The sequence below is a fragment of the Rhipicephalus sanguineus genome, chromosome 1 (genome assembly GCF_013339695.2).
Source record: "Rhipicephalus sanguineus isolate Rsan-2018 chromosome 1, BIME_Rsan_1.4, whole genome shotgun sequence".
Taxonomy (NCBI): domain Eukaryota; kingdom Metazoa; phylum Arthropoda; class Arachnida; order Ixodida; family Ixodidae; genus Rhipicephalus; species Rhipicephalus sanguineus.
The window spans coordinates 122,579,537-122,595,989 of record NC_051176.1 but is presented as its reverse complement, the minus strand read 5'-3'; positions in this window follow the sequence as shown (position 1 = coordinate 122,595,989).

Genomic DNA, 16,453 nt, shown 5'->3' with positions numbered 1-16,453 from the left:
TCCCGCATGCCTGTAACAGTCCGCGTTCGGCGACTAAGGCGTCCCGAAACATGCATTAGCTTGTGCAACTTCCAAATAAATCAACATGGCATAAGGTCTCCGGGATTGGCTTACTTTGCTATGACTCAAGCTGAAGGATCGGCGCGCCCACTGCTATAGTGATCAAATACCGGAGGTATAGGGTCATACTGAACTGTCACTTCGCTGGTGAGACCGACAACGCAGGCGCACCAAATCGAAAACCCCCGTAAAGGCGGCTTTATTAAATGAAGTGTGCTCAGGCTATTCAGGTACCGTTTCTTTTATGGTTAAAGCAGCGCACAATACACGGACGAAGAAGGAAACACAACGAGCGCTTACTCGCAACTGAGGTTTTGGAGATATGTTGTCATACCTATGTGCCACTTTCTGTTGTTGTTAAGATGTCAGGTATGTTTAGTGAAGGCCTTGCGTTCCTTGCCTTTTTGCAAGTTGGCAAGTTTCCTATACGTGGCGGCGACTTCGCAGTTTGTTTGTGTTCACTTCTTTTTATCTTTCATCTAATAAACCTTTCAGCTGCGAGTAAGCGCTCCTTGTGTCTCCTTATTCGTCCGTGTTTATTTTGCGCTGCTTTAACCATAATGGAACCTTACCAACTAGCCCAGTTGTTGACCATGCTACCGTTTCTTCTTTAAAGGAGTACTGACACGATTTTGAAGTGCAGCAAAACGGACGTTTTTGGTTTCCTTGGCATGTAGTGTTAACGCTCTCCCCACACTGCATCCGGGAAACACGTATAAATATTTAAGTTTGATTTTAAAGTTTTCATCTCCCAGCATCTGCAAGGCAGCTTCACCGCATGGAGAGCCCTATGACGTTTCAAGTCAGCTCACTTGGTTTGCGAAATCTGGGTTCTGCATGCAGCCTAAATCACAGAAATCGCTGTCGGAGGCACTGGACGACAGTTCACTCATCATGAACCACGTTCGACTGACAGCAAAGGACAGCAGGTGCATATTTCGTGGGTTGCAGTCTGCCCGTGATGTCACGGGCAGACTTGACACGTCACTATGAGTCCGCCCTCTCGAAACCGAAACCGAAACTGCTGGTTGGAAGAAGCGGTATTAAAAATATATGCAATGCATCCCCAGGCACCACGACACTCTTTTTAGGGTTCTCGACACCCGTGCTTTCATTTAGAGCAACAACCCGAAAATTTTTAAAATTCATGTCAGTACTCCTTTAACCGTGTAGTTGTGCAGTGAACGGTCTTGCCTCTTCACTACAAAAAAAAAAAAAAAAAAAAAAATAGTGGGCAAGAAAAAGAGACGCAGTTTGCAAAATCTTTATTTGAAACGGTTCCACAAGTGCAAAGAAAGAACATTGGAACAAAAATTTCGCTTTCATGGGGTAGAAATGGGTGTCAACAGACGGGGACATTAGTTGCAAAAAAAGACAAAAACACCCCGATTAATTCGAATTCTATTCTTTCACTATTTCGTTAAATGATTCCCAAAGACTAATAGCATAACTTTTGTCCACACTACATTGCATGAAAAAGAAAAGTTAGGCCAAAACACCCACGCGCTTCGCGAGCTACTCACCGCTGTTTACTTTTGTTTGCACACCAGCCGCTGAAGTTGACTTTTGCTGCTCACTGTGGAGTATGGATAAAGAACACGATGAGCGACGTAGGCGCGATTTTTCAGTGACACTGAGCAGTTTGCTGTTGTGTAATTTGCTTAAGAAGTCATGTCCACTTAAGTGGACGCAGGTAGCGAAGAGGGTTACGGAACCAGCGCACCTCTGGGTAGTTCACATGGGTATGCACAACAACCTCAGGCACAAGCCGTTCAGGGAACGCGATTACCGAAGTTGCCCTTACAAACAAACGACAGGAACCAGTACTCGTCGTGTTTCGCAATTTCAACGTTACTATCGCCGACGAACACTACTGGTGTATTATATATAGAGGCTGTTTTTTTTTTATGCTTCAAAGGCTTGTGACGTCACTCCCCACGTCGCAAGCTGCCGTCGCCGCTACAGCTTGCGCAACGGTAATATTTACCGGGAAGTGTATGCGGGGTGCGCTGCGTGTTATCACGCCCTATCTTCAATTATGTCGTCTAGATGCTTGTTTTTTGTTGTTTTCCTGAAACGAATGCTTTGCTGTATGTCGTATGCGTGGTGCCAAAGAATGTATGCACTTTTTGCTTGAATCGCCGAAGTTTTTTAGATTTTTTTATTTTGTGGGCACGATGTCGCGAGGAATCCCGACCAACTAGAGAATAACAGCTTTACTGTAAAATACCTGCAATATTGCGGCCGTAAATAAAGTGGACGGCTTTCTCCTGGGCAAACTCAATTTTACCGGTACCGTCCTTTTTTTTGTGAGAGTTCCATGCGGCCAAGCCATACTGGAGTACTGCGCGATCAAGTGTTTTATGTGAGGAGCTCCGTGTCAACCGATGAGCTTGTTAGATGGTAGATCACCTAACTTTTTTTATGCGTTCTGGCATATTATTGTTCACTTTTCGCCCCTGCATAACGTACATAAAAAACAAGAAAGTTACATATTGAAGATTAAATATTAACATTACCTTTAATGAACGGCAAAGAAATCCATAGCGTAACCAAATGCAACGAGGTTCTTTTGGGCGTTCTTATTCATACTCTATTATAGTTGGGAGGGTTTGTTCCGTTGAGCCCGTGTTTACTTTTTTTTTTTTTTGCGGGGGGGGGGGGGGGTGTGTGCTTGTGACCGTTTGGCGAAACTGCGATGGCGGGCTGAATGCCAATGAGTTTGGAATGCGATATCATCGGTCGGGGCACTGACCGTCCCAGGAGATAGACTGGATGCGAAACGTGCAACGCATTGCTCTCCATTTTTTGCTTGTTAAAGTTCGGCGAACACCTTACGGTTCATTCTTGTGTTTCTCGTGGTGTTCCCTTGGCGATAACAGATGAGCCTTCCCCTTCGCCCATACGAGAAATTTGAAACTCCATGTAGCGGCCGCGCGCGTTGCGTATGCGAATTTATTCAACCCGAGGAGCACAGTTTCCAGGAAAGGCTAAGGACCGCATAGAGGACGACGCATTTTTTTGTGTGTGACTTATACTTTATTCGGGTGGATGCGTTAAGAAATATTCTGTACCACGCTTGAATTTCGGCAGTTAAATAAAAGCGAACCATTAGCAGGAGCCTCGTATCTTACGTATACGAGGGCCACCGCGTCAGACAGATGCCAGTAGCCACGAATCAGAAGATAATGACCGAGTTCAAAACGATTACGCGGAACCATGTTTGGATTACTGCGTCTTGCTCTGTTGTTCGCTTCTGCCACGGTCCTCGTCTTCATATTTCCGTTGACCGAATTCCGTTATGCGCGATAAACTAAATAGCCCAATAACCAGCAATATGTCTTTGAGCAGCGGATGTTCTGTCAGGTCAAGGGCGAATTGCCAGGTCATGAAAACATCTGCGTCGCGACAGATCACACATATTTCGGTGACGTGCCGTCTGATAGTTAGTACAGCTGCCATTATTTTATTTTATTTTTTGGCTCCGCAAGCAATAGCAACAATTACAGCATATGGATTATCGATTTTGCTCAGAAACTTGAAGGCGCGCTATCACTGCTTTGAGATTCATAGCACTGATAACCGCGGCGTCGCGACTCTGAAGTGCCCGAACCGCACAGTCGAACCGCGGAAAGCGTCCTCAATGGAATGTGTTCTCGTTCATAACGAATAATGACCGCGTTGAAGCAGAACGTGAGGAATCAGTCATCTCTCCGATGAGCTGCCGAGATTGTTAAAACAACGACGCGGACGATGCTCCCGTCAGTATCTTTCTGCAAGCAGCTCTATACAGTTTTCATTTATACTCATGCTCCATCATTCATTGGAATCTCCTCTGTGACCTTGGCAAAGCATATGTGACTTCAAAGAAAATGTTTCCAAGAATGAGGAAGCGGTGGAGAGTGCGCCTGCTGATATTTGGCCTACACTTCGATGACGCCACCCACCCTCGTATGTGTAAGGCACAGTGAGTAAGCAAGATCAGAGCTAGACCGGCAGGTTGTGATCACACTGCTGTTCGTGTGCATATTGCTAAGCAGCGGGCACCGTCAGCTCGAAGCGCTTCAACAGTAACTGGACGTCCTGCATCCAATGCTTACATGACCTTCAGCATAGACATCACGGCTTCTTAAGATCCTTGAGCCATCGCCGTGCCCATTGCTCACCAAAGCGACGAGAACGTCTATGCAAAGCCGCAAGTCAAGAAGCGTCTGCCATATTTACAAATAATATTGATATGATAATATTGTATGGGGTTTTACGCCCCAAAACCGCGACATGATTATGAGGCTTGCCGTAATGGGGGATTCCGGAGCAATTGTCACCAGGTGGGGTCCTAAATGCGCCTGAATTTAAGTACGCGGGTGTTCGCGAATTTTGCTCCCACCGAAATGCGTCCGCCGTGGCCAGGAATCAAAGCTGCGTCCTCGAGCTCTCCAGTGCTACACCTTTGCCGCTGAGCTGCCACGGAGGCATTCATAGGCTTACAGTACATATTCATGCAAGCGCGTAATTAGTGCACTTTGGTTTCCTTTTCTCTTCGTCTCTATATCACCTTCCCCTAATGCAGGGTAGCAAAACGGTCACACGTCTGGGGTTATCCTCTGTCGCTCCCCTCTTTCTTTCGAACCTTCTCGCTCCTTGGAGTATATGCTTAAAAGTAATGAATGTACGGGTTCTCAAAAAACGATGGTAGTTCATTCAAGCGACATCCTTTGCATTCAAACATTAGCTCAAGCACAAACTATGATTTCGTAGATACGACCCGTAAAATTGCCACTTATTAAACTTATAACTTCCGGGGTTTTATGCGCCAAAAAGCTTGTAATTATTAGTCGGTGTAAACGTTAAAAATATGAGGGCTTGATATAATTCCTTAGCAGAGCGATTAGTACACTCTAAGAAAAAAATCGAGTATTTGAGGAGTATTTCTGCCAATAAATTATATCGGTCATCTGGCTTGCTCGCGTTCCCTTTCTTGAAAACCCAGCTCTCGCCACTTTCCTATGAAGAATGCTACGTCACACTGATAGCGCGCACGCCATTCATTACCGGCAGGTGCCGGGACCGCAGTGCTAACGGAAGGAAAGTACGCGAGGTAGATGACGATTATAACTGTGTGGCAGAAATTCTCCCCAAATACTCGATTTTTGCTTGGAGTGTGTGGCGTTTCGCTGTCTTTACCAATTTTTTTTTACTAATTGTCCCGAGGCATATAGGGCTAAGCGTCATGGGGAAAAAAAAATAATCTGGTACTGTATAGCCAGACTAGTGCCTATCGTGCCGTTCAACGCATAGAAATCGGGCGACGCGTCTATATCTTAACATCGAACTACTAAATTTCGTCCGAAACGACTCTGATAAATTTTGACATACCGTTAGCGAAAGGAAACAACCGATAAACCAGATCGTGCCATCGAGAGGTCTCGGTAATCAGCCCTAAAACTATCGCTTAACATTTCACTAAACATTTTTACGACTTTTTAAGCGTTTCTTTAGCTCGTAGCTTTCTACAATCCATTCCAAACGTTGACATTTCATTTTTTCTTCGGAGATATGCTAAACCGCCGGCCAATTTATTGTGGTTGTTTTTCAACCACATGTTTCAATTACATTCGCTTCGCATAATCGAAAATCAACACGTATTTTTCGAATAGTGCTCAATAAAGGCGACCAGCTTTACGTTACGAAGGGTGGTCGAATGTTAATGTTATCTCATTCTAACAAACATGTCCAGAATCTAGAGGAAAGTTGCATTTCGAAATTTTTCTAGAACTGAGGCCTATGAACGCCCTTTGAGCATACTTTTTTTTTTTACGCAGGGACACTAAACACCAGTTAGTTATTAGCAGCCGCTCAATATCTTTCCTGGAATGAGGTTCGTCAAGTAGGCGGAATGTATCAGACTTCACGAAAGTCTGACATAGTCTAGCTTTAAGTTAATTTAAAAGTTAGAACTAATTAGGCTTACAAGTTTTCTTGGGTTCCGGATCTCCGTATATTTCACAGGTCACAATAAGTAGGTAGAAATTGATGTACATGGTATCTTTCTAAATGCCCTCCAAACGCCCATCCAGTCGCGTCTTGCATTCCGTAGTGTTCTCTGGCTTGTGGCTTTTTCAGGTTATAAAGCGAAGCATTCTTCCTTGCGAGGCACTTTGCGGTATCAGGTGGATTCCTGGCTCATATCCTTTCGGACCGCAGTTTGATCCCAACCGAGCCCTGGCTTATTCGCACAACATCCCGACGCTCTAACTCGCTCGCATAGATGCCTCGTGCCAAAGCTGTCTATGGATCCTTTGCTGCAAGCAGTAAGCGCACCTCGTACCAGAGGCCGCCACAAGCGCGCCGCTTGGATCGAAATCAAGCAGGCATCAGCCGCTGCCAGCGGAGGTTTCATCGAAAGGGAATCGCTTAGTACTAATTATTTTAAATCTCGGAGTGGATTTGAAAGATTAGCTCAGTCTAGCACTGCAAAAAGTGCGTGAGAGACTTGAAGGTGCGATGTTTCAGACTGCACAAGCAAGCATAGTTTCGCATGCACACTTTTCCGCGAGGTAATCACAAGAAGCCCAACTGCCAGTGCTAGATAGCTACACGGCAGCAACGACCGGAAACTGCGAGGTATAAATCGGCTTGCGCCCAAAAGCGGTGCCAAAGCTCGCGTGGTCTACATAGCGCAGTCCAGGGATCCAAATGGAAGCTCCTACGACGTGATTTCGCTCTATAGCGAAAGCAACGTGATCGGAGAAAAGTTGAACGCGAGCAGGGTTGTCAGGTCAAAAAGCCAAAAAAAAAGCCAATAAATTGGAAAACTAGCCAGAAAGTAGCCAACTTGAACCAAGGGCAGTAAATGTAGAAAAAGTAGTCATGCGTGTGAGAAAACAACTGCGACATTTTTACTTAATTGACTAAATCCAAGAGCCTTTTGGTGTAAATGTACACGAGTACAGCAAAAAACCCTCCCAAATCATAATTGCTGAAATTAAAGCATAAATTGTTGACCTCAGCAATCATTTCGTGCCAGACGACGAAGTTTCCTGCGCTACTGCAGAAATGACACTCTCTTCACGCGTATTGAGTGACTTTTCTGAAAAGGACGAGATTACCAGCCTTGTGACGACAATAAAAATGAGTACTGCATGAGTGTGTAACTTCCAATTACAGTTTTTACAGACGCGTGCAGCAATAGGTGGGTTCCAAAATGAGGCCTCATGCAGCACTTTTCCCCGCGAGTCTCAGCAATGTATATGCAAAAGTCATGTGTGTGTGTGTGTGTGTGTGTGTGTGTGTGTGTGTGTGTGTGTGTGTGTGTGTGTGTGTGTGTGTGTGTGTGTGTGTGTGTGTGTGTGTGTGTGTGGGCAACGCAAGCACCAAATTGAATTTCGGGAGCCGTAAACACGTCTTGATCGCCACGTTTTGAAACCGCATACTCGAAAGCCAGCAGCTGCGATGTTACAACTACAAGATATTGAGTATTGCAATACTTGGTTCTATTCGAGGGAACAGGAAAGTAGCCAAAATATAGCCAAGTCACCAAGATGGTTTTTTTTTGCACACACCGGCCTAAAAAAGTAGCCTAATCGGCGCAAAGTCGCCAAACCTGACAACCCTGAACAAGAGTATTATTATGAGATGGCTGGCGGAAACGTGCACGTTAAATACCACGAGAGTGGGCAATGGATCATGGGCTTAGTTTAGGCCACGAACGCAGCTATGGATCGCGCGAAGGATACCATCGTGTTGTCACCGTCTATCACGTGCGTCACGTCGTGTAGCGCCTGTCCTGTGCTTTACTTTATCTTCGTCCTCGTCTACGTGAACACTGCGCACACCAAAAGGTCAGTAGCATGGCCAGAAATTTTTCGGGGGGTTCAACCACACTTTATGTATGTTTGTACGTGCGTTTGTATGTATGCCTCTATATACTAACATGCAAAATTGAAAAAATTCGGGGAGGTTTCAACCCCCCCCCCCCCCTCTGCTACGCCAGTGCAAAAGGTGTAGCAACAAGTTGCCTATAAAAGCGGGAGCGTGCCAATTTCTTACATAGTTTGTTCCTGGCAGCTGTTGGGATGTGCGAGTTACTTGAGTAATTTTAAATGCGAAGCATTTCTTAGCGAACGAAAGGCACTTTGAGCGTTTCTATCTATCTGTGTATCTATCTAGCCGCCTACGTTTGGGTGCCCTCGTGGTCGCCTCTTTTACTTAATATGGACCAAAATTGGCATAGGAGAGCATGAGGGTATGACGAAAATGAGTGTCTGGTCATGACATGAATAACGTGAAAATCCTGTCGTGTACGTCATGAAACACTTTCCTTCAGTGACATGTGGCACATACCCATGTACTTCAGGTCGCTGTATGCGGGTATGCGCCTCAGGTTATTCACAGTTTATATCTACCCAGAAACGGCGAGAACAGACGTTGGAACAGGCATTGGACTCGACGAATGCCAAGAATCAAAATCAGGATCCTAGCAGGAATGGTCCCCAGGCATTTTGCGTGGCAGTTAAGTATTCTACCCCAGAGCCACGCCAGCTCCTAAATCTGCTTTGGAAAAAGATCCTATGGAGGTGTCATGTCGGTGCAGCGTCAATTGTGGTTGCAGTACTGGATGTCTAATTTTATAACACGGTGATAAACATTACATATGTACTCCTATGATACATGCGTCATGTCAGGTTAAACTAAATTGTGGTTCCGGTGTTGGCTCCGCTTTTATAACAGTCTAATAAACATTACATATGTACTTCGCGACTCAGCAAGCTACATTCAAGCATTGCTCGGTCCTGGAGGAATACGCTAACGAATGCTGCGTATGATATTCACATCATCGCACCGTGGCATGCACTTCGTTTCGATAAAACTGACGTCCCTGTTCTAACGTGAGGGCTGAGTTTACGTCAGAACATAAGTTACCCTTTAAACGCCAGTTTAGTCGACGCGCCTGGTGAGTCCGCGATGTGTACACAACTACTCTGTTTACAAAGACGCGCCGATCCACCTTGTAACGCTTGGCTCAAAGCCAAAAAATGCAGCATAGACAGCTGCTCGCTGACTGCTTCGCTTGAAACCGACTCCCACACTGCGCGGGATCTGCCTAATTTCATTTTTTTTTAATTTTGAAATAAGTGTTGCAATTGTATCACTAATGTTTTTTTGTACATGATTAACTCTTACTACATATGTATTTCTACTACATTCTATGTATCTATTTCCGGCCTCTCTTGTATGGCATTCGCGGCTGCAATATGAAACAAGTAAACAATAAATAAATAAGTGAATAAAGAAATTACACGAACATCTTCCCACCTGCGGGATAGTTGAACCTCCCAAATACGAAAAAAAATTAAAGGAGGATCTGGCGTTTTACGTGATAAAACGACGATGTGATTGTGAGGAAAAGGGGGACTTGGGGATAATTTTGAATACCCAGTATTATTTCACGTGCACCTATATATCTAAGGACACGAGCGTTTCCGCATTTGTCCCTCACCGAAGTGCGCTTGCCGAGGCAAGGATCCAACGTCCGACCTTCAGCGCAGCCTCACGGTGCCATTTCCACGCACTGGGTAAGCGTGGAGGCGTGCTAGGTGACAAACGGCTCTTTTAACAGCGGCGCTGTTTAAGGTCTTCGTTCCGTCGGTTCGCATGACCAGAAGACTGAGCAGCGCCCAGCGCGTGCAACGCAATAACTCGGCCAGCGCGCGCTCTCTTCGTGCTTTACTTCATCTTTGGATTGGCTATACCACGGCCGTTGGATGAAAAGGCGCTTTTTCGTCCAGCGACCGTGACTATACATAAAGACAGGCTGCTCTTGGCGACGTACGTTCGAGAAATGAGGATAGCACGTTTTTCTGTATCGCCTAGTAATTTGGCGGATAATAAGGCCTATGACCAGCGCACCCATTGAAGTTGACACTATGGATGCGCAATGTAGGGTTTTTTTTAATGCGTGTGTCTTCTGAAGAAAACAAAAGGGAAGCACAAAAAGAAGAGAAACGAAAGAAAGGAACAGCGACAGAGAAAAAGAGAAAGAAACAGACAGGAACAGAGACAGATAGGGTCTTGCTAATTACGAGCATGTTAATAAGGATAATGCTAATTAAGAGCGTACTAATTAGGTCCGTGCTAATTGATACCATCTTAATTAAGACCTTGCTAATAATCTAGGTCTACCACAAGCTTCGCTGTTAGTCCAGCCTTGCACCACTACTGCCAGCTGCCCACATTTCTTTTTTTCAGCTAAGCGTTATATGACTAGGTTGTGGCGGATTGCGTTCCCGGACAAAACGACACGTATAATAACAAGTTTCGGGTTGCCTCGCCCCCTCGCCACAGGTGAACTTCGTCCGCTCACCACCACCGATGCCTACTTACGGAAGTGTCGCGATACTCGGCGGCGGTACTTCCCACCAATCGTGGCGCCCCTTTGTCTCCTGACGTAGATATCGCGCTAGCGCTGTTATCATGAGTTGCCCTTTTGGACTGGCTATGGGACAGACGCGTGTTGTTCGCTCGGAGGAAGAAGAGCGGGAATCGAAGGAGCGCCAACGCGCACAAAAGCGCGAATGTGTGCGGAAAAGACGTGAAGGTGCTGCGACAGAACGTGTAGCCGCAGCCGCTGGCTTCGCTGGCTTCCATCCTCACAGTAGTGGAAGAGCTTTGAATTTTTTTTCTGTTGGCGCCTATACAGGTACGCTGTACGTTTGCTTGTAACGTTTTGCTGTGTGGATAAGGTTTTTCAGTATTTTCTCTTTTACTCTTGCCCGAGTAACAAAGTAGGGAGTTTGGGACGTCTGGCTCAAACAAAGTTTACGTCCCATTCATTTTTCTGAGAATGAAACAGTAAACGAAACTAAAAAAAAAGCAGCAAACAATGAAGGCTGACAAATAAATTGTAGGTGGAGAGACCAGAGAGAGTTACCTGAAACGCATGTGTACTGCGAGCTCGTTGCTTGCACTGTGAAGATCGGATGGCGCAATAAGGCCTTCTCCCTTTTAGCGTCGCGCTGATCTCCCCGCTTCTTTCCCCTTCTTTTCTCTGCTGCCATTTCTGAACGTAAGGCTCGAGTGCAGGCGGTACTTCCGCAGTAAGAGTAGACGATCGTAAACATCCTGGTGGGCCTTTTATCTTCTTTCTTTTCACACTTGCAGTCCCACGATCAGGTGGCCCTTCCGGCAGCATTCAGAACGTGTCGCTTACGGATTCCGCACGTTCCCAACGTCAACCAAGGTGCTTTCAGCCACCGAAGCACACAGCACTGGACGAAGAAAGCTGCGCGCAAAGTATACGAGGGACTGCGTCGCTTACAGTGTGTTTATGGCTCGGAAGCGTGGAATGCTTCCGTCAAAGCCAGAGCTGCTCATCGACCGACACAACCAACGCCATCCTTATGCGTGCATATGTCTTGATTAGGCACGCGCGCACGTACACATGCAGGTGCACGCACGCAAAGAAAAATCAGAGGGTCACTTGCGCATTTACCTGAGACGACTGGAAGGCGAAAGCCATCTTGTTTTGTTTTTTTTTTCTCAGTAGATGTATTGGGGAGCCTACATGAACGGCCGGTCATGTAGGCTCCCTAGATGTATTTATCCTGCCACCCTCCGAAAGCATTGTGCGCATAGCGTGGTTTCGCACTGCCTCCAGGATCGGAGGCACCTCACCTGGTTTTGCACTGCCTCCGTGATCAGCCCACCTTTGACCAAGCTACTATGTCATGTGATGACGATGTAGGCTTATGCCACAGGAGCGAAAGAACGAGACGGTTGAACCAGAATCGACGCCAACAGGGAACACGAGCCGTGGCTTTACGTGCCACCGCGAAGCGCCGTCTTTATTTCCTTCTCTTGAGGTAGCGCGCTCCCCAGTTTTGTTCGCCGCCTAAAGGAGGGCACTAGAACGGCATTATGTGGCGCTACGTCACATGACGTCAGGCCAGAATTTGTGACGTCATGATCACGTCGCAAAATTTTGCGGTCTGTGACATCATGGTGATGTCATCACGTGATGATGATTTTTTGCACCACTCGTCCTCGACGCCGCAGGACGCGAGGCGCTGCCGACGCGGGATGTTTAGTGAGGCATATAAGGCTTTCGCCTTATAGAAAAGAAAAACAACTGTGCCCTTTAACACGATCGTTACGATACGCAGTCTTGGCCGATCCCCAGAGTGCGTATGTGCCATAGTCTTGAGGATACAAACAAACAAACAAACAAACAAACAAACAAACAAACAAACAAACAAACAAACAAACAAACAAACAAACAAACAAACAAACAAACAAATGATCCGTTATGCGGGAACGCGTCATGCACGGCCTTTTTTTCGCTAGTCACCCACCAGTGTTCGTATCCACTCATTTCGCGTATTAAAGGAATTGTCCGGTCGTTTTGTGAACGAAAACAAATGGTCTTAGATGAAAGCGTGTGCCTTGTTCTACTCTTAGCCTGCTCGCAGGGATAACGTGAGCCCGTATTAGATCGCAGCTCTTAGGCGCCCATTTCTGCGTTGAGTGGCGTCGCCGTCTTTTTTTTTTATTACCTGTAGGAGTGGCGTCGCCGTCGGTGGCGTAACCGATAGACATGAAAAAGTAACTGATAGACAGAAAAAAATAAAATGAGAAAAAAAAGCACCCAGGATCGAATGGGATTTGAACCCGGGCCCTCCGCGCGGCAGTCCAGAATCCTTAGGCAGAGCCACGCTGGCTTTTCTTTTTCCTTCTTACAGGGAAGGAAATCATTGTACTTAGATTGATATTATGAAAATTAATAATCAGGGATATTTAAACACAGATGAAACACAGGAAACCAGTCTAGAGCGTCATTAGAACGTTCATATATCCCGCGTATATGAATCACTTTTTCCTGGAATATGTTTATTGTTGATCGCGAAGGCTCAGCATTTCTCTCAATCAGTCTTGTTCTCCAGAGCCTATGCAAACCAATGAGAAAGCACAGCACCTAATGTTTACAGGGTGGATTTCAAAGCCTTTTTTTCAGTGTTCGCAGCAGAATATCCCAAAGAACACTGCATCACTACAATCAATAAACCAATGGTCAATAATCTGCCGCTTTTTCAAAGGGGTGGTGTTGGCCTTCCGCATTTGTTTATATGGCAATTAGTCGAACGTTTTGTTTACTTTCTCGATGTGCGACATCCGTTTCTACGAGAGGTGATGCAACGTCGTCTCTCACTTCATTTACCATCTCTTATTGTGTCATAATTTGTGGAATATTGTTCGCTCTATGGGTTTCAAAAAGAAATTGTGGATGCCGTACTATTTCTGCAAACACAATTTTCAACAGCCTATTTATTTAGCACAAGCAGAAAGGAGTTGGTGAAGAGTGTTATTGATGTATGCTTTCCGATCCCACTATATCGGGCTACATTTGGAAATCGTCAGTTTTTTTTATGTACTAACTCGAGTTTAAAAAATGTGCGTGTCTCCGGAAACAAAGAGTTTCTTTTTTAAGATGCAACAGGTACTCTTCCTGTGAAGACATGGCAAAGCATTAAAGGACTCTTTGTTCCTTGGGACGTAAATTGCATATTGTGCAAAAAGAAGGAGCCACGCTGGTGCTTGAAACTCATTTGCAAAAAGACCCTACGCAGATGTAATGTCGGGCAAGGAATCGCGGTAACCTATGTAATATAGCGTGGCGCAAGAGTAAAATAACAGTCATCACACAACGCTAAGCGCAACGAGTGTGTGGTTTAAAGGGACCGACAACTGATTTTTCAAGACCCAGTTTTTTTTACGGCGCGACAGGAAGCTTACCCTTCGTAGTGTTTGTAGCTGCAGTGGTTTATCCTATAAGCACGTAGTTATTTTATAAGCAGTATTTTTCGATCTGAAAGGCTCCAAACACGCATGAAGGCTTGCTCCAGCAACGCTGAGAATTGATAGAAATGCCGCTAGCCCTTGTGAAAGCTGTCGTTGTTCTGCTTTCGCAGGAGTTACTGTACTTATGCTTAACCACCATTATTTTGAGCTTTCCAGCCATTTTTGAAAATAGCAAGCTGCTACAATGAGATGATGTGGCTTTATACACCTTCTCGGTATTTGTACAGCGTTGTGCGCGCCTGCGACCAAGGTTGCCTGCGCCTGTGTCATGGATGGCTTTTCGCGGCATGGGATCATTACGCCAAGCGAAGGCAGCGCCACTTTGTTGCATACAACTAACGCAGGCCTATATGTACATTTTTATGGAGTAATATCTTTTAATATAAAGAAATGAACAATATTACAGTACTAACAGAAAAGTCATCGAACGCATACACCAATCAATGGTCACGTGACCGGCTTCATCGGACCGTGTATGATTTTGTCGCCAGAGGCGCCAAAGGTCATTTTTCGTGACTTTCAATGAAGAAATAAAAATATAAATCCGCCTCTCACGAGATAAACAGGGTTGGTTTGAGTCAATGCGATGGACAATCTTTCCATCAGTGCAGTCATCTCATTTCATGTTCTGGGCAGTTGTCGGTCCCTTTATTGCTTCCCACCCACTGCAAACTGCTCAGCCATAATTCTTCATCTTAATCAGCCACATGCAGCATCAACAAAGTGCACGTATTACCTTACAGATGTGTAGCGGGTACCTCGCTTATCCGCAGAAAGACGATTATTAGCGTAGTGGGTGCTGTACTACCTCACAAAAATTATGGTTTATGGCGTAGTCGATAGCGTGCGGAAAGCCGAAACTTCACACACAGTTGGCCCTGCCCCAACAAGAAGCTGCGCTCAGAATTCGCCCTAGGCAATATCTTTATCGTCGGTGATTTTTTTAAATCCCGAAATAAATATCAAATTGAGCACTCTTTGAAAATGCCGTCAACCAGAGAACGCGCTGGCAACAGTGAGCGTGACATCACATATAGCTTTGTCAGGTCGACGGGCGGCCGCGAGCCACGCTGCCTTTTACATAGGTGCACGAGTGGAACCATACTTTTCTTGCAAAGTTAGGGCTCCAGGCTGTCTTAAGGAGTACTGACACGAATTCTAAATAGTTCCGGATTGTTGCTTTAAGTAAAAACACTGGTGTCGAGAACCCTAAAAAGAGCATTGTAGTGTCTGGGAATGCATCGAATATATTTTTAATACTGCTACCTCAGAAAAACACTTTCTGTTCGATATCGATGGGGCGGCTTCTCAGTGGCGTGTCATTGCAGTTGACGTCACGGGAAGACAGCAACTCGCGACGTACTAGCGGCAGATCTGTCATCTGCTTGTGGTGCACGCAAACAATGATTAGTGCGTTGTCGTCCAGCGACTCCGACAGTGATTTCTGCGAGTTAGGCTGCATGGAGGACACAGAGTTCGCAAACTCAGCGGAACTAAGTTGACTTGTCGGTTTAATGTCCATTGCGGTGGGGCTGGCTTGCAAATGCTCAGCCATGAAAACTTTAAAATCAAAGTAAAATATTTTATATGCGTTGTCTGACTCCGCTGTGTGGAGAGCGTTAACGCTGCATACAAAGGAAACGTAAAATGTCTCTTTTGCGATGTTTCAAAACCGTGTCAGTGCTCCTTTAACGCTGTATAATGTTAAAGACATGCTAAGGTTGGTAAAACATACTAGAATTTGGATAGCACAACAATACCACGGGACCCTCAGAAAACACACACACACACACACACACACACACACACACACACACACACACACACACACACACACACACACACACACACACACACACACACACACACACACACACACACACACACACACACACACACACACACACGCGCGCGCGCGCGCGCGTAATTTTTCTGAGTGTCCCGTGGCATTGTTGTGCTATCCAAATTCAAGGGAAGGGCCTGTTGGGCTTTGTAGTCGGTTAAGGATTCGCGCGACGTGACTCTTCACAAGTTTCCCGGCGGCAAAAGCCTACAGGCGAAATGGGTTGGCGCCGTTCGTCGCGCCAACGGGTCTCTGTCGTAACACTCGAGGCTGTGTTCGGCATATCACGAAGAGAAGTGCTACGATTTGAGCGTACAACTCTCGCTGAACTTAGACGCAGAAGCCGTAGCTACTGGTGGAAGGCTGCGAGCCCGGCAGCGGAAGCCTCATACGGCGCTCACGATTTTTGAGCATTCCAAGCCACTATCACCTGAACGATGTGTCTTCGCGAAATGAAAAAGAAAGGAGGTAACTATTAATTAATTCATACAACGTGCAGCCGTCAGCGGCATAGGATTTCACAGGTGTGACTAGCACATTTCACATAAAACACGCAACTAAACTGACTTAGTGGTTTGCATTGACGATTGACTGGAACCGTATACGCTTGCACTATAACGTGCCACGGAGCACACAATTTCAAAGACGCGAATGAGCTGCTGTCGTGTAGCAAACTGAACGCGCAAGAACCCGACC